Below are 16,290 nucleotides of genomic sequence, written 5' to 3' on the forward strand. Positions count from 1 at the left end.
GAGTATGCTAGAATGAAACAATATCAAAAGAGTATGCATGATGCAATGAACTAACATGCAAAAACAGCCAAGAAAAATTCAACACAAACCAAGTCCCGGCAGCGGCGCCAAAAATTGGTAGGCATTTAAAGTTGTGAAAATAAGACAATAAATGGATGCCTACCGTGATACCTGCAAGTGCCAGGGTCAGTTGTAGCTTGTGTGCAAGAACAGGGTCATTCCACAGGGACTTGGGGTGTATTGAGGCATTCCTAAGCTAGTTAATCTAAATGCAATGAGTGACAATGACACAATGAAGCAAAGAGAGCAAAACAGGGCCTATACAAGGTGAGTTAAAGGTGACAGTGGCATATACAATGGTATGGTAGTGGCAATGTGGTAGTGATAAATCAAGACAGTTGCAAACCAAGGCCTAAGCCAAGGGCAATGGCAGGGGGAAAACTACGATACAAAACAGAGAAACAACACAACTAGGTTATGAATCCACCTTGTGACCTAGCCAGATAGTGTAATTCTATGTTAAATCCCTGTCCCTAATGGAGCTAGGTGAAGGTTCAAGCCTGCCTATGTTCCAGGGCATACATAAATGGAATGGAAAGATAAAAATCTTGCTCAACTGTTTACTCCTAGCATTGACTGTCTTTTGACAGCACAATCAATCACAAGCACAGTTGAGCACTAATTTCCTCCATTTCTCAATCAATTCTATTTACATGAATTATAACCTAACATTCCACCACTAACAGTGACTTAAGGCATCATCTCAGCCTAGCTATACACATACACATGTGAGCTCACATAACAGCAACAAAAAAAACATTTACTAAACAGAGAACTACAAACTAACATGTGAACTAGAATGAAATGTGAATTAAAACATAAAACAAACTGAATTGAAACAAGATAAACTAAAACTGAATTTGGAATTAAAATTGAAAATTAAAATTAAATCTACAAATACAAAACAGGGAAGAAAAATCTACCCAAGAGGAACTGGCTAGTCTAGCCCTCATGGGGATACACTGGCTAGTCCAGAGATCAGCCTTTACATCACACCCACAATCATATTTATACCCAATTACAAGTTAGGGTTCTTCCCAAAAAATCCCTAAAATAAAACAGAAATTAGGTAAATTATTTCTACCTAATTTGACAGTACAAATCAGACCCATATCTTCTATAATGCTCCTCCATGCTTCTCCCTAACAGTAATTAGAGTTTACTCGAAAATCCCCAAATTAACTGAAATTAGGGTTTGGGTTTTTCTTACCTTGATGTGACAAATCTCCTCAATTAGCATCGACCCATGTCTTCTCTGCTTCTCCTGGTGCCTTTCCCATACCTTGATTTCTTTTCTAGCTTCACCTAATTTCTCTGCCATGTCCATCAATTCTTTTTCCCTAATTTTCAAAACCCTAGACTAGGGGAAATCAGTGAATAGGAAATGATGGGCACGTTAGAGGGATTTGGGAGTGATGATGATGGTGTTTGTTGGCAGTTGGTGGAAGTGGTGGTTGTGGAAGTGGAGTTGGTGGTGATGATGGCGGACATGGTGGTGGTACGGGTTCTGCAGACGGGGGAAGGAAGAAGAGATGGAGAAGAAAGAAGAAGTCGATAGAGTTAGGGTTAGGGGGCGTTTGGCTAGGGGTATAGGGTGTTCGATACTTGGGTGTTAGGCGGGTTCAGCGAGGTTTGATGATCTGCGACAAGGAGCGATGGATGGGAAGATGGTAGGTAGATCCAACGGCGATACGGAGGTAAGCGTGGAGCGACCGTCGGATGAAGGGATGTAGAAAAACGGACGACCCAAGATGGAGATGGGCGTTGCGATGTAAAGCGGGGGCTTCGGAGTTTGATGTGCGATGATGGAGCGACCGTAGGATGCTGAAATGCTTCGATCTGACGGCTGAAATCCGAGACGGGCTTGGATAGTGGAAATGTGTTTGAGTAAGGGTTTTGGGCCTTGGGTATGCCAAGCCCATATCTTCTTTAAGGACAATTCTTCTTCTTCAAGACCATTCCTAGCCTCTTGGTTTTGTGCACAACGTTCTTCGCGGCTTCCTTGCGTAACTCCTCCCGGCTTTTCACTACTTTTCTGCTCTATTCCGCTCCGCAATTCATCCAAACTTTATTTATTACCTAAAAATATAAAATTAAGTAAAAAAAATATCTATTCTTGAAAACAATGAAAATACAGAATATGGGATAAAATGTAGAATTAATGCACAAAGGATGAGTTGCAACGCCTTGGCCCATTCTGTTACAAAGTCCTTATAAATAGATAACTCGCCTACTCAAAAAAATTTCACCGATATTATTTTCTTTCCCCCGCCTTCTCTAATATCTGTTATGACTCCAAAAGAATAAGCTTTCCATCTCCTCGCCCTCAAAAGGTATGCCCTAGGATCAATTTCAATTTCTCTTAATTTTTTTCTTCTGAAGCATGAAATTTATTAAGCTACTAAAGGATTATTACATGAAATTTATTCTCTTGATGTTTTCTCTTAATATTATTTCAAATATATGTATTTGCCTCGATAATCTGGTGTTGTTGGATTCGATTGTGTAGTTTAAGGCTCGTTGGCTCGCTTTGTTTAATTTTATTGTTGGATATCGAAATTGGATATAAGGATTAATCGTTAATCACCTTTTTTTTTCTGATTCAAGATTAAGCTACTTTTATGTGCAAATGTAACATGTCTTTGCTGATAATTTGTATGGTTCTGGAATAGTTGATATGTAAAAAGAGGGGGTCTATCAACCACATCCAATATTACGTTTAGGCAATATGTATGGACTAACTCTAATACATTTCCAAGAGAATCAACTAGACAGTCAGACTCAATCAAGGAAAAAACATCCAAGAGTTATATCTTTGTTTCTCAATGTAATCGTCAAATCAAACAGATAGAAATCCGCGAGCCTAATTATTATGAGAAACAACTTGAACGGTACCAAAGACCAATGTTTAAGTGTTAATCAATTTATATCAACAACCAAAGGTTGGATTATCTGATTGATTGAACTACGTACAACATGTGATATTTCAATAATAAAGAAAGTATAATGCGGAAAAGAAATAACACAGACACCAGAAATTTTGTTAACAAGGAAACGGCAAATGCAGAAAACCCCCGGGACCTAGTCCAGATTTGAACACCACACTGTATTAAGCCGCTACAGATTCTAGCCTACTACAAGTTAACTTCGGACTGGAATGTAGTTGAGCCCTAACCAATTCACACTGATTAAGGTACATTTGCGTTCCTTACGCCCCTGAATCCCAGCAGGACTCTACACACTTGATTCCTTAGCTGATATCACCCACAACTAAGAGTTGCTACGACCCAAAGTCGAAGAGTTGATAAACAAATCTGTCTCACACAGAAAAGTCTATTGAATAGATAAATTTGTCTCTCACAGAAATACCTACGAGTTTTTTTTTTGTCTTTTGATGAATCAAGGTGAACAAGAACCAATTGATACACCGTACTTATATTCCCGAAGAACATCCTAGTAATATCAATCACCTAACAATGATCTTAACCGTATGTAAGCGGAACAAGATATTGTGGAATCACAAACGATGAGACGAAGATGTTTGTGACTACTTTTTATCTTACCTATCGGAGATGGAATATCGAGCAAATCTTAGAGAAGATAGTATTCAATACAATAGAACAAAGTAAGATCAGAACACGCAACTAAAGAGAAAATAGTTCGGTTTGTCTTTAGAATCCCAATGAAGTATTTAAGTTTTTAACCTATAATGGTTTTAGAAAAACCTATGTTAAAGGAGAATCGACTCTAGTTGTAACTAGTATCACACATGAGGAGTGGGGATTAGGTTTCTCAGTTTCTAGAGTTCTCCCTTGTGTAGTCTTCATATCAGGGTTTGCAATCAATGTTACCTTGGTAACAAAGCATTCAATATCACTGTTATATGAAAATCTGATTAGATTCAAACTAATATCTTTCAACCGTTAGATCGAACTTAGCTTGTTATACACAAATGAAATGTGACTTCATTCAGATAAGGGTAACCGTACCTAAACGTGTACACCTTGTTGGCTCAACAATCGTTAACCGAAGTTAGCCATATGAACACTTTTATATCAACCTTTTTCATCTTAATCACAACTAGTTCAAATGAAACTAGTTATAGAATTGTTCAATTGTTTATATTCTCATAAAAGTATACAAGGCACAATTGAAGCAAAATCGATTTTGATTCACTCGAATCAATTCATAAACATTATATCCACGATTTGCAAAAGATTGCATTCCTTATTATATAAATATATTTGTTCATGAACAAACCGATTTTAGAACTTAACCCACTCAAGTATGCAAACGGGTACGCATACTTACGTAGCCAGACTTGGTCTGGGTTCGCTAGTATGCGAACGGGTACGCATACTGTAGTACATGACCAAACTCAGTTGAATTCCCGCACTTGAACTGTTAATCTGGTACGCATACGGGTATGCATACTAAGTTCCCGGACTTCAACTATTAAACTAGTACGCATACGGGTATGCATACTATGGTTCCCAGACTTGGAATAACTTGCAAAGTTAACATATACGTACGCATACTGTGTTATATCCAATCAATGGTTAATTGTTCTAAACTCCATTTTAATCATTGAACATTCTTGGAAGACGGGAATAGATGTCTCATACAAATTATTAGCTTCAAAGCAATTTCAAGTGATCAATAGATCAATACGAAACGTTCCGAGTCTACATCAAATGACTGTCTCACACAAATCATGTAAAATGTTATCAGCCGATTTCACATGATCATATTTTGACTTTCGTCAAGAATAAAGATGAACTTGGTTAAAGTGAAAGCTTACCAATACATATTTCGAAAAATATTGTAAGTGAGTTAAAATATCAAACGTGTATAATATAAAGCCTATATAGCTATACGACTTTTATCTCAATAGGAGATAGAATAGAAATAGACTTATGAGTGATAGATGAGTTCAAGTATCCACATAACTTTTGTTGATGAAGTTCCACAAGCTCCCCTTAGTAGTTCTTCGTCTTCAATAGATGAACGCCATGAAGTCTAAATCTCAACTACACATTTTATCATAATCCGAGACATAGCTATAAGTATACTAGAAATCAAGACTTATGGTTTTGGAAATTAAACTTGACAAACAAGCTTGAAATTGAAACGCTTGCGAGTTCGACCGAGCAGTGTTCTTACAATATGGATAATTTCATATTGGATGTTTCACCACATAGATGCAGATGAAATTGTTTTGTGTATAGACTCTTAGAACATTAGTCTTGAGGTGATCAATTTAGAGTTAGGTTAAAATAGAACTAGGATTGAACGAACTACTTAGGAGAGATTGCACACTGGGAAATAGACAGATGTTCAAAGGTTTTGGGATTTCTTTCAATTAATTGGTGATTTTGATAGATTCTTATTGATGATTAGGGTGTATTTTGAGCATCTCGTATAATTTTCATGTTGATTTGACATTATTTGCCATCAATTTAGACTTACTTATAGAATTTTAGTTGTGAAAGGATGTAGCGCCCCCAAAGCTAGCAGCTGACTAAACCAAGAGATTAACTAAATAAAGAGGCACTAAGGATCCAAAACATATACTTAAGCAAGCAATTAAGAAAACTGCTATAAAATTTAACCCAAAAACTAGCCCCGCTCAGAAATATATATACAAGAACTCCTCTCAGATGATACATATATACTTGTGAGTTAATTTACAAACAGAAATATAAATACAAAAATAAATATAGCGGAAGCTAACTAACTAATGTAATCAACTTCTCGAAGCTTTATCGTCACGTGCACAATTTGATCTGTCTCTGAAACTGAAAGTGGGAATGGGTGAGCACATCATATCTAAAAGGGGTGCCCCGTAGGAATAACATATAACTTTTAAGCAAACATCGGCATGATGTGGAAAACAATACATGTTTTCCCAAATATTAAAAGAAAAACCAATTCATTGAATTAATCAACATGTATATGGAACTAACTCCTTCTTTATTTCTGTGGTGAAATTTACACACCGGATTGGTGAAAATTACACACCAACCATTATTTATGTGGTGACATTTACACACCGTAATACCAGTGACAATTACACACCTCGATAGTTTGTGGGTGAATGTACACACCCGTAATATTGGTGACAATTACACACCTAGATAACTTGGGTGACAATTACACACCCAAATATGCATGAAAGTATAAATGAAGGAGCATATCCTATATACCACGTAAGGAAATTCTTATTTCCCATAACAATTCATAAAAGATAAACCAAACATTACACTTCCTTTCCAAACAATGGAAAGATTAAAAGAAATAACAGAACTTTCGTAATTAAAATTAAACAATGCATGAAAAACACAACCAAATAATGCATGAGTTTGATAAACGTAAACTTTTGTAAAAGAAAACAATAATGGTCACAAAAGAGTTAAAGTATTCCCACCTCTTTTGCTGACAAGCCACGCCTACCTCGAGATTCACGATCCACTGATTCATCCTTTGAATCGATCGTTGTTAATAACTTACTGTTAATCACCCAGAAACTCTAAAAGATTAGCCAAAAGGCTCATACAAGGCTCATACAAGTCTAACTAATGGTTCTAAGCTCATTAACTAAGTCTTATGAACATCTACAACTTTGTAGAAGAAACCAAAAGCTAAATCAGACCATGCACATTAAAATAGGACAAAACTAAACCTAAGCCCAAGTCCACTGCTCTGGCCCATTAATCTAAGGCCTGATACAACTGGTCAACTAACGGTCCTTGACGGTCAAAAGGGTCTTACAACGGTCAACGTCCAGTCAAAGACAAAGTCCTGGTCATCTGGTCAAAGTCAAATCGGAGTCAACACAGAGAGTCGACTCAGTCATATAACCGAGTCAGACAGGGTATTTCAGTCAGACTAGTAACAGGATTCTGGTACATGCCCTTGCTCAGGCCAAACTAAGCATCAAAATACTCGTGACTCAAACTAAGACTTCCTAACAACTAACTTCTATTTCATTATTTCAATTCAACTAGATTAAACATAAAGCATCAACTTTAAACATTGCACATACAAATTATATAAAACTTCAGACCTTGTTCACAATCATAAACTCGGCTTACCTGCAATTGCAGTACAAGCAACACTCGCTCTACATATATTCCATCTGTTGCGGCCAAGTTAAAGACTACTTCAACTGATCTTAGTTCAACACCACTTCTAACAAACATCACTGCCATAACTAACCTATACAGCTCAACTATACTCTCAACAACAACACCTGCAATCCCCAACCACGACACATTCAGTTTAACATCTATAAGTCACAGCAATTGTGACTTTGATGTCACACCAACAACTTCAACTCAACAGAACCATTACCCTTTCTCTACAACAAACCTTTCCATGTATTCAAAAACATCACAGTAGCTACCACAGCAACATCAACACTCAAATCAATCTCAACTCTTACAACATTTAAATTCTTAATCCAATTAACAATCTCATAACTTCACTATAAGAATCAAATAACTTTACTAAGTTTATTGTTAATAACATTTACCTCAAAACAGAGTTATTGAAGCAAATGAGTTAACCTCTTCTTTGGCTTGATCTGGTTCAACACCTCATCTTAATTCATAAACCATTAAACCTCCATTTCAAAAGCTTCAAACCTTAGTTCTTCGATTCACTACCAACACAGCCCCAAGACATCCAATTAAACTTCAATTAACAACATAACCATCATTAAATTCAATCCCCTAAACCAACAGCTTCATCTTCTAATCCTTCTTTAGAAATTCTCTCAAACCGATTCCAAATCTCAGAAACCCTAACTTCATTCTTTAATTCACCATTTCTTCTTCAGAACAACCCCACAACTCCATCAAACACTAATTAAAAACAAACCCATCTTTCTAAATCAATCAACAACTAATTCAATAAGAATCCACGAACCCTAATTTCAAATTGGGGAAGAACAGGGCAAACCCAAATTCACACTTAAGCTGAAATTAAAACTCCATATAATTGATTCATCTTCAATCTAAACAGACCCATCTAACATTTATCATCTATTATCCAATTTACAAGAAACAAATTCAAATTGAAGAACCCTAATTTACCTGGTTTAGTGATTCTTCATCAGAATAGACTCCATTCGATAATTCAACAACAACCCCTCTTAAGTTTCATCGAGCATCGACCCCATAAACTTAATTGACTCCCGACAACTTCAAATCAGATGAAACCCTAATATTTCCTATCTACTCTTCATCACGATTCACATCAGCACTTTCTTCTTCTTAATTCCCTGATACATGAACACTTCCTTCATATAAACAACATCACCGATCGAATTTTCTTGAATTTACTCTTAAAAGTGTTACTCGACTGAAGAACAGAGAAAGCAAAGAAGAGATGAAGGAAAAGAAGAAGAAGGAAAGAGAAGAATAAAAGAGAAAATGAATTTCTCTTCAATCGGTTTAGGGACGACCAATAGAGAACACTAAACAACCCACCGGTTTAGGGACAAGACCAATAGAGAACACTAAACAACCCACCTTATTTGATGAGTGGTATCCGAATGGTTTCCTCTTCGTTTGGTATCTACACAGAAAGGTTTTCTCATTATAGTGAAAGTGAATGTGTGGGTGCAATGGTTGCACCAAATTTTGTAGCAGAGATGATGACTTTGGTAATGGCAGGTGAATGGGCTGTATCTAAGTCATTCTTGAATGTATGTTTCAGTCTAGATTCTCAGGCTTTTTTGAAGGCTTTCACAGGTAATAAAATTTCTTGGATGATTCTTAACATATGGAAGAAAGTAATTTCTCATCTGAGAAGGGTATATTTCAGGCATGCTTATAGAGAAGCAAATTTTTCAGCAGATAAGATTGCCCAAAAAGTAGCTACTTTGAGCATGGGAGAAATTGTGAGATATGAGAATAAACCAAACTTTGTAAGAAGTATGGAAGATGAGAATACCAAGTACTTTAGATTCTACTGAAAAAGAAAATGTAAAAAGTTTTGTATTGCTTTTTGTTTCCTTTGAGTGTTATAAAACTAGGCCTTGGAATTTCTTGGCTAGTTGAATTATTGGATAATTTTTAGTAGTAAAATTATATGATTTAGAAAAAAAAAAGTTTTCTCATTATATAATACGAATAATTATAGTTTGATGCAATGCCCTTACATATATTCTAAGTGTACAAAAATAGGTTGTCCTGACATCAGAATTGTCATTGAATCACGATAGAAAATATTAGGTATTTGTATTGTCAATATCCTAACTGTCTTGAATAAGCACAATAGTTTGGTGGTGATATGAAAGATGAAACTCAAAGCCATATTGAAGAAGTTAAAATGCGACCAATGTGGAGAAGAAAATTACCAAAAAAGCAATATCTGCGGACACTTGTTAAATGCTCAAACCCTAATTCCAATGCTTTTGTGCGCATCACTTATACACAGATATGTAAAAGCATTTCTCGAATGTCCCACAAATCTTGGAGTGGGATCACTAAGTGTCGTCGCTTTATGATTTAGTTTAGCGCTATATTGTGATATGTTAAATCAATTAAAATATTTTTGTATTTGCGCCGTCTGTGTACTCTGAACTTATCTTATCTTAAAACAAATTACACTGGATTAAAGAAAACTATAACATTTAAGCTATTATGTTACTTTTAGTTTAAATTAATTGAAACAACGTTATATTATCCGTTACATTATACTAAAACTAATATATAACTCACTAAGCAACGTCTTCATTCAGCTGGAGGTGGTGGACCATCTTGCAACAAAAAATAGTTGTATCTGTGAAGTATTGTAAGGATGTCGAAACAACAATGTAAATAAAAGGTTTCTCGTTAGATAACTATTATACTTGTAGAGTTTTTGTACCTGCAATTACATCAAAAAATAATCAAGTATCAATATAAGTTAAAATCAATTGAGGATTCTAGTAAAGAGGTTCAGTTTTGACATACCACTTATTCATCATTTTCACATTGAATTTATGGCAGTTAATGGGCGTTATTAAATCTACAAATTGTATATATTTTTTTTAAATTATGTATAAATGATTGTAATCCTTGAGCATCGTAAGTTCTCGGGTTTTCCGTTTATTTTGCAATATTGCAAAAATTTGGGACGAAAATGGATTCGACACGACTTCATCATTATAGATAACTTCTTTTGACTGAAAATTATAAGCTTTACAAATAGAGTTGAATTTTCTTCTTGAGTATACTTAGGACCTAGGTTATGAGGCCTTTTTTGTAATTAAAGTGATATTAGCCAGAAAAAAAAGTGAAATTAGAAAGAAAAATATAATTATTGATGTAAAAGACGAAATAAGTATGATTTTAAAAGGTGAAGTGTGTGACTGGGAAGTGAAGAGAGTTGAATTTATAGATGAAGAACCTATAGTCGTTGGATGAACTAGCCATTATTGGCCAGTATAGGCCGATCATCTCGACTTGAGACGATCATCAGCATAAGCTTGGACGATCGTTTAAGTTCCAACCGCTCGTCTCAATTCGAGTTGATTGACTCAACTTGAGACGGAATTGGCAAATGAAATGCGTAGATTTGAGCCTTTGCCCACCAAGTTTGCCATTTCCGCTGCTTTATTGTTGGATTGGATTGGCAATTTTGCTCATTTTTCAACCCCAAGTGGATTTCTCTTATATCCAAAATTTAACTGGACATAAATATTTGATTAACTTGTATCTACTAAACTGGGGCTCGGTATAACCCGATATGACCGATTTGAGACTATGGATTCACATAGCCCGGTTTGGCCAATTTAAATAATATGGACAAGTACGAGTAATGAGTCAAATTTTCTTATCCAGTCTGGTACTCGACCTATAATAAGTCTTTTGGCGAGAGATTTCAAGAAGAAATAAAACACCACATAGTTGATACAGTTCAAATTTTCTTATCCGGTCTGGTACTCGGCCTATAATGAGTCATATTTTTAATAAACACATCTAATTGTTGAGAGATAACAGTGAGAAGATATCATGTAAATTCACTAACATATATATGAGATTCTTCGAAGCTTAAATAGGAAATCAAATAAGTTATCTTTTAAATGTTCGAGGAAATAACAACAGAGACAATAATTGGCAAAGTGTGAAACGAATCATGTAGAGAAAGGAAAAAAACAGAGATCAGAGAGAGATGTATAAATGGTAATAAGTTGGGGTCAGTTCTCAAAAAAAAAAATCTTTCATTTCCGATATACCTATTTTTGATGTACAAAAACTAAAAACTAGATAGAGAACTCAGGTTAGATATACAATGAATAATAAAATGAGGAACGTGCACCCCTAGTTTAATCTCTTATGCCATGAATTAGGCATGTCCTAGACTTTGATGAAGAAGATAATTCAATTTCAATCTTTAAGGATTTCAGTGTGAAGAAATGATATGAAATCAAATAGAGGATGACCATGAATATGGTTTTCAAAAGATTCTTTAGCAAAACCAGTTTCCTCCTATAAAGGTAGCTTTATGTTTTGGGTAATTTTTTATCATGCAAACTCTTATTATGCTTAGATATATAAGTGTATTAACATGCAGAATGGCAATTGCTATTTTTATCAACAAATGCAGGAAAAAATAATGGTAGCAACTGTATTTTTGTAAACAAGATGCGGAAACAGTTGACCATTTTGTTTTTTGCTATAAGTATGGCATTTTTTGCTACTTTGTGAATGGTTTCAAAATAGCTTGGATCACGTCTTATTTTCTACTTAAATAGTTTGAAGCTTAAATATATGTTAAACTCAGTGGCATGTCCAAGGAGATAAGAGAAAAGGTGTTGTTTTCTCTAAAACACTTATGTAAGGAGAAACATGGAAAATGCTTGCATTTGAAACTAGGCATAAGACTATTGATAACTGTTGTGATAATTACTCAAGCTCTTGTATTTGGTGGTATAATATGGATACTTTTAAATCAATTGATGTAAGAATGATTTATTAAAAAAAAATCGGGAAAGAGGCAAGCCTCAAATGGTGTATTGATCACGTCAATTTAGGAAATCGAAAACCTTAGAAGTTTTTTTCAAGATCATACAAAAGTCATATAAGTCACAGTATGTCCCCCACTTCTTTCTATTAAATCTATCCTTTCAAACCTAAGAATAATTTCAGAGAACCTTCTCTCTCGCAATGGGGAGGACCAAACATTTATGGCCAAACTGGTTTTTAAAACAAAACCAACATATGTCAAAGCACAAGTCAATGACCGGATTAAATCCAATCCAATGTTCATCAGAACATGTAAATAACATTAACTGGAATTGTTTAAGTTTAGATTGCCTATGTAATCAAGGTATCAGTAACCCAACTAGTAGTAACAGTGCCAAAAAGTAACCAAAGTGTCTCAAACAGTAACCAAAGTATCTCAAATAACGGTGGTATTCTGAATCGGTTTTTGAGTGTCTGTGTCGGAACGGATCGGGCGACTCAACTTTGGGGATCTGGTAACAGTTGAACTTGAATCTTGAACGAGTTGATATTTTATGTGTTTTCAATACTAAACCTAAATCAAACAAATCTAAAACTAAAATCGGAAATATTAACCCATTCATATTACAGACTAAAATTAAAACAAGATAAATTGAAATCCTATTAACACCACAAGCATAGTTAATCCTCCTATCATCCAAAAAAAAGGATCTAATTACAATTTGATCAAAGATAAACCATATTTGAAGATTATGAGGATATCTAGAGCCGTTAATTGAAGTTGTACTAACCATACATGCCGAAGTTGTTGCTGAAGTTATGAGATGCTTGTAAATCAGAGTTGAAAATGGTATTATGCTTTGGTCTTTTTCTTCATTGGATCACAACCATAATTGCACAATCAATCCAATCCCCAAACAAACAAACCCAAAAAGGCACAACAGCAAAAACTGAAATCGAAATTAAAATACAGACATAAAGAAAATTTGCTGCTAGAGATAGAGATTAATAGATGTTGATCGACATGATAACTTGGGTGCTCAGATCTGCTCCAAATGAGCCGATCTGAGCATACGGCGGTCGGTAACGATAGGGTTTTCGTCTAGAAGGAAAAAAGAAAAAAAGAAAGAGAAAAAGAGAGATTGGAATTCGAATATAGTTTTTAGTTGGATGACTCATGTAATTTGGAAATGATATTTTAGGCTCATGTAATTTTGTGAGACTCCTTTACCTGGATTGTATTTATTTTTTCATCAATATAAACTTTTTATTTGAGAACCATCATGGTCTGATGGTTCTCATGCACCCTCCAATAATGGTAATTGCATAAAAATTCTTAAATGCAGAGAATTAGAAAGTATTCTAGGAACACATACCACTGTTCTATCTACCAAAACACTAACAAAAAAATAAATAATCTTGGTTCAAAGTAAAATAAAAATAAATAGATCCCTTTGGACCTTATGAGCACAAAGTGGTGCAGCACAAGCCCACTATCCACGATGTTATATTTATTTTCTTCTCGAACGTTAAACTTTGTTTTTCCTTTTCTGTCATTCCCCTTTAATTTTTTTCTTCTCTCTCTATGTGTGGAATGGAAATATTAAACAATAATATAAACTTAAGGTATTTCTTAAATCCTAACAATCATTTACAACACTCTCTTCTTGATTTCCGATTTCTATTCTTATTTCAATATTTTAATACCAACCATAAACCCTAGTTTTGTTTTCTTAATGGTGGATACAATTTCATATCTCATTCATATAAAATTAATCATACCGTCGGTACATAGAATAAAGAAAAAAACAATTATGAGGTACATGCATTAACCCATTTTCAACAATATAGCTGAAAGGATACTTTCCATATTCGTTTCCAACTAGACTCATTTTATGTTGAAATGGTTTCTTGGTATGAAACTTGTTTCGCTATCTATGGATATTCATTAAATTGCAATCATGGGCGCAATGGCCAAAGTATTGAGATAAAAGTAATCTAGATATACTTTTACCCTATTTATGTACCATTGTGGCTTCAAAGAGTTCTTACAATAAACTCTACGAGTTTCTCGTTTATTTTTTTAGGTGATGAAATGTCTCTTTTCCCATATCATGAAAAACTAACACATTTGGATCATATTGTATGATTGTTATTTTCATATGGTTCAAGGAATTTTTTTCAACTATAATCTTGCTAAGAAGTTATTTCTTAGTTTCCTCAACCTTATGAGTAATCTTCCTTAGGGAACCAAAAAAACTTTTAGAGATATTACAATCTTTTACAGTTATAGGAATACTTGTAAGTCCGTTTTTGTTGCAATTTTATGTATGGCAACTCTTGTTTTTCAAAATTTTGGTTGTGTTCAAGATTCAACATCTGAGATGCTCGATTTGTTGTATCAGTTCTTTGAAAGAAATATTAGTTACATCTTGAATTCGTTGATTTTCATCAAGAAACTTTGACAATAGTTTATTTCGTAAACCTGAGATACGTATGGAATTCATCCATTTTCCAAAATTCATTGGAATGAAGGGATTCATCAAAATATTATCCGTGTCTTCTGAAAATGAGAGGAACATAGTACACCACTAACGTTTTTTCGTTCATGAACCTGTGGAGAATTCCTTGTACATTTAATAAGTATTTTGGAGAGATGTGAAGCAGGAAAGGAATATCACATAGTTGAGACTGACAAAGAAAAATGGAAGAGGCATACATATGAAAAGTCATATTGTTGATAGACACATCTAATTCCTGGAGATAACAATGACAAGATATCACACAAATGCACGAACCTATATATGAGACTTTTCGAAGCTTAAATAGGGAATCAAATAAGTTATTTGTTAAGTGTTCGAGAGAATATTAATTGAACCAATAATGAGCAGAGTGTGAAATGAATCATTTAAAGAAAGGAAAAAGACAAAAATAAAGTCAGAGAAATGTATAAATAGTACTAATTAAGTTGTCTTTCGTTTTCAAAAGAAATTTATTTAATTTCCCATGTACCTATTTTTAAAATACTAAAACTAGAAACTAGATGAAGAACTCAGGTTAGGTATACAACGAATAATAAAGGGTGTAATGTGCACCCCTGGTTTAATCTCTTGTGTGATGAATTATGGCATGTTCTAGACTTTTCAGAAGAAGATGATTCATTTCAATCTTTAAGGATTTCAGAATGAAGAAATGAAATCCAATGGAGGATGACCATGAATATGGTTTTCAGAAGATTCTTTAGATAAAATAGGTTCCCCATATAAGGTTAGATTTGTTTTGGGTAATTTTTTGTCGCTGCCAACTCTTGTTATGCTTAGACATATAAATATTAACACGCAAAAATGACGGCTGTTATTTTTGTCAACAAAATGCAAATAAATGGTGGCAACTCTACTTTTGTAAACAAGATGTATAAATAATTGACCATTTTGTTTTGTGTTGTAAGGATACACATGAAATCTGGTATTACTCTATAAATGCTTTCAGAATAGCTTGGATTACGCCTCATGTTACTTAAACAGTTTGAAACTTAAAGTTATGTTAAACTCAGTGTGGGTACAGAATACCGCACACTCATCTAGTATGCAAAATAAATCCTTAAATATCACGCGAACATAACCGCATACTACGTTTTCAAGATGACGAACCAGATACGTCACCATATGACAAATAAAGTGTGAAGACCTATGCGATAGTAAAGAAACCATGCGGCATGAAGAAGAGGAGGTGCAGGGATGGTGATATAAGGGAGTTTGAGGGGGTTGTATATTATATGCATCGATTGTTGGGGATTTGTTAGTAACACCAATCCCTTGTTGTGTTAGGTTGTATATAAAGCCATTACTTCAAACGAAAAGAAGTTGAAGGTATAACTGTTTTTCAATGAATTGAAGTAGCAGGTATGGGGACAAGGCAACAGAATCAAGTATGTTGATGGCTGACGAGATTTATTATGCATGAAGTTATAGATGATTAACTTGGGTTTCTTAAGAGTTTGTGAGGATAATATAAAATTCATCCTTCTGGATCGTGAGAGTTGGAAGTTTGTGGTGAGTCCTGGGTTAACGGGACTCTCCGGAAAATCTCATGCCAAATATCATCAAATGTTGTTTCCAATACCCCAACCGCAACTGTAGCTTCAGACTCAGACCAACTGGGTCTTCAGGACTCGGACCAACTCGGTCTCCACGACACGGAAAAAGTTGTTTGGTGCCTCCATCATTGAAATTTCTGCTGAGCAAAAGTGACGTAAATCCATAAGAAATATGAT

At 34.7% G+C, this 16,290-nt stretch overlaps 1 long non-coding RNA gene across 1 annotated transcript; it reads right to left on the minus strand.

Moving 5' to 3' along the window:
• Nucleotides 1-5,618: 5,618 nt before the first annotated feature.
• On the minus strand, nt 5,619-9,023 carry LOC113340771. The gene is made up of 3 exons (XR_003355636.1): nt 7,155-9,023; nt 6,488-6,569; nt 5,619-5,858 (listed from the first exon to the last, which is right to left on the minus strand). It is a non-coding gene; the product is annotated as an uncharacterized LOC113340771 (long non-coding RNA).
• Nucleotides 9,024-16,290: the final 7,267 nt, after the last annotated feature.

Source organism: Papaver somniferum, unplaced genomic scaffold (assembly GCF_003573695.1).
Source record: "Papaver somniferum cultivar HN1 unplaced genomic scaffold, ASM357369v1 unplaced-scaffold_23, whole genome shotgun sequence".
NCBI lineage: Eukaryota > Viridiplantae > Streptophyta > Magnoliopsida > Ranunculales > Papaveraceae > Papaver > Papaver somniferum.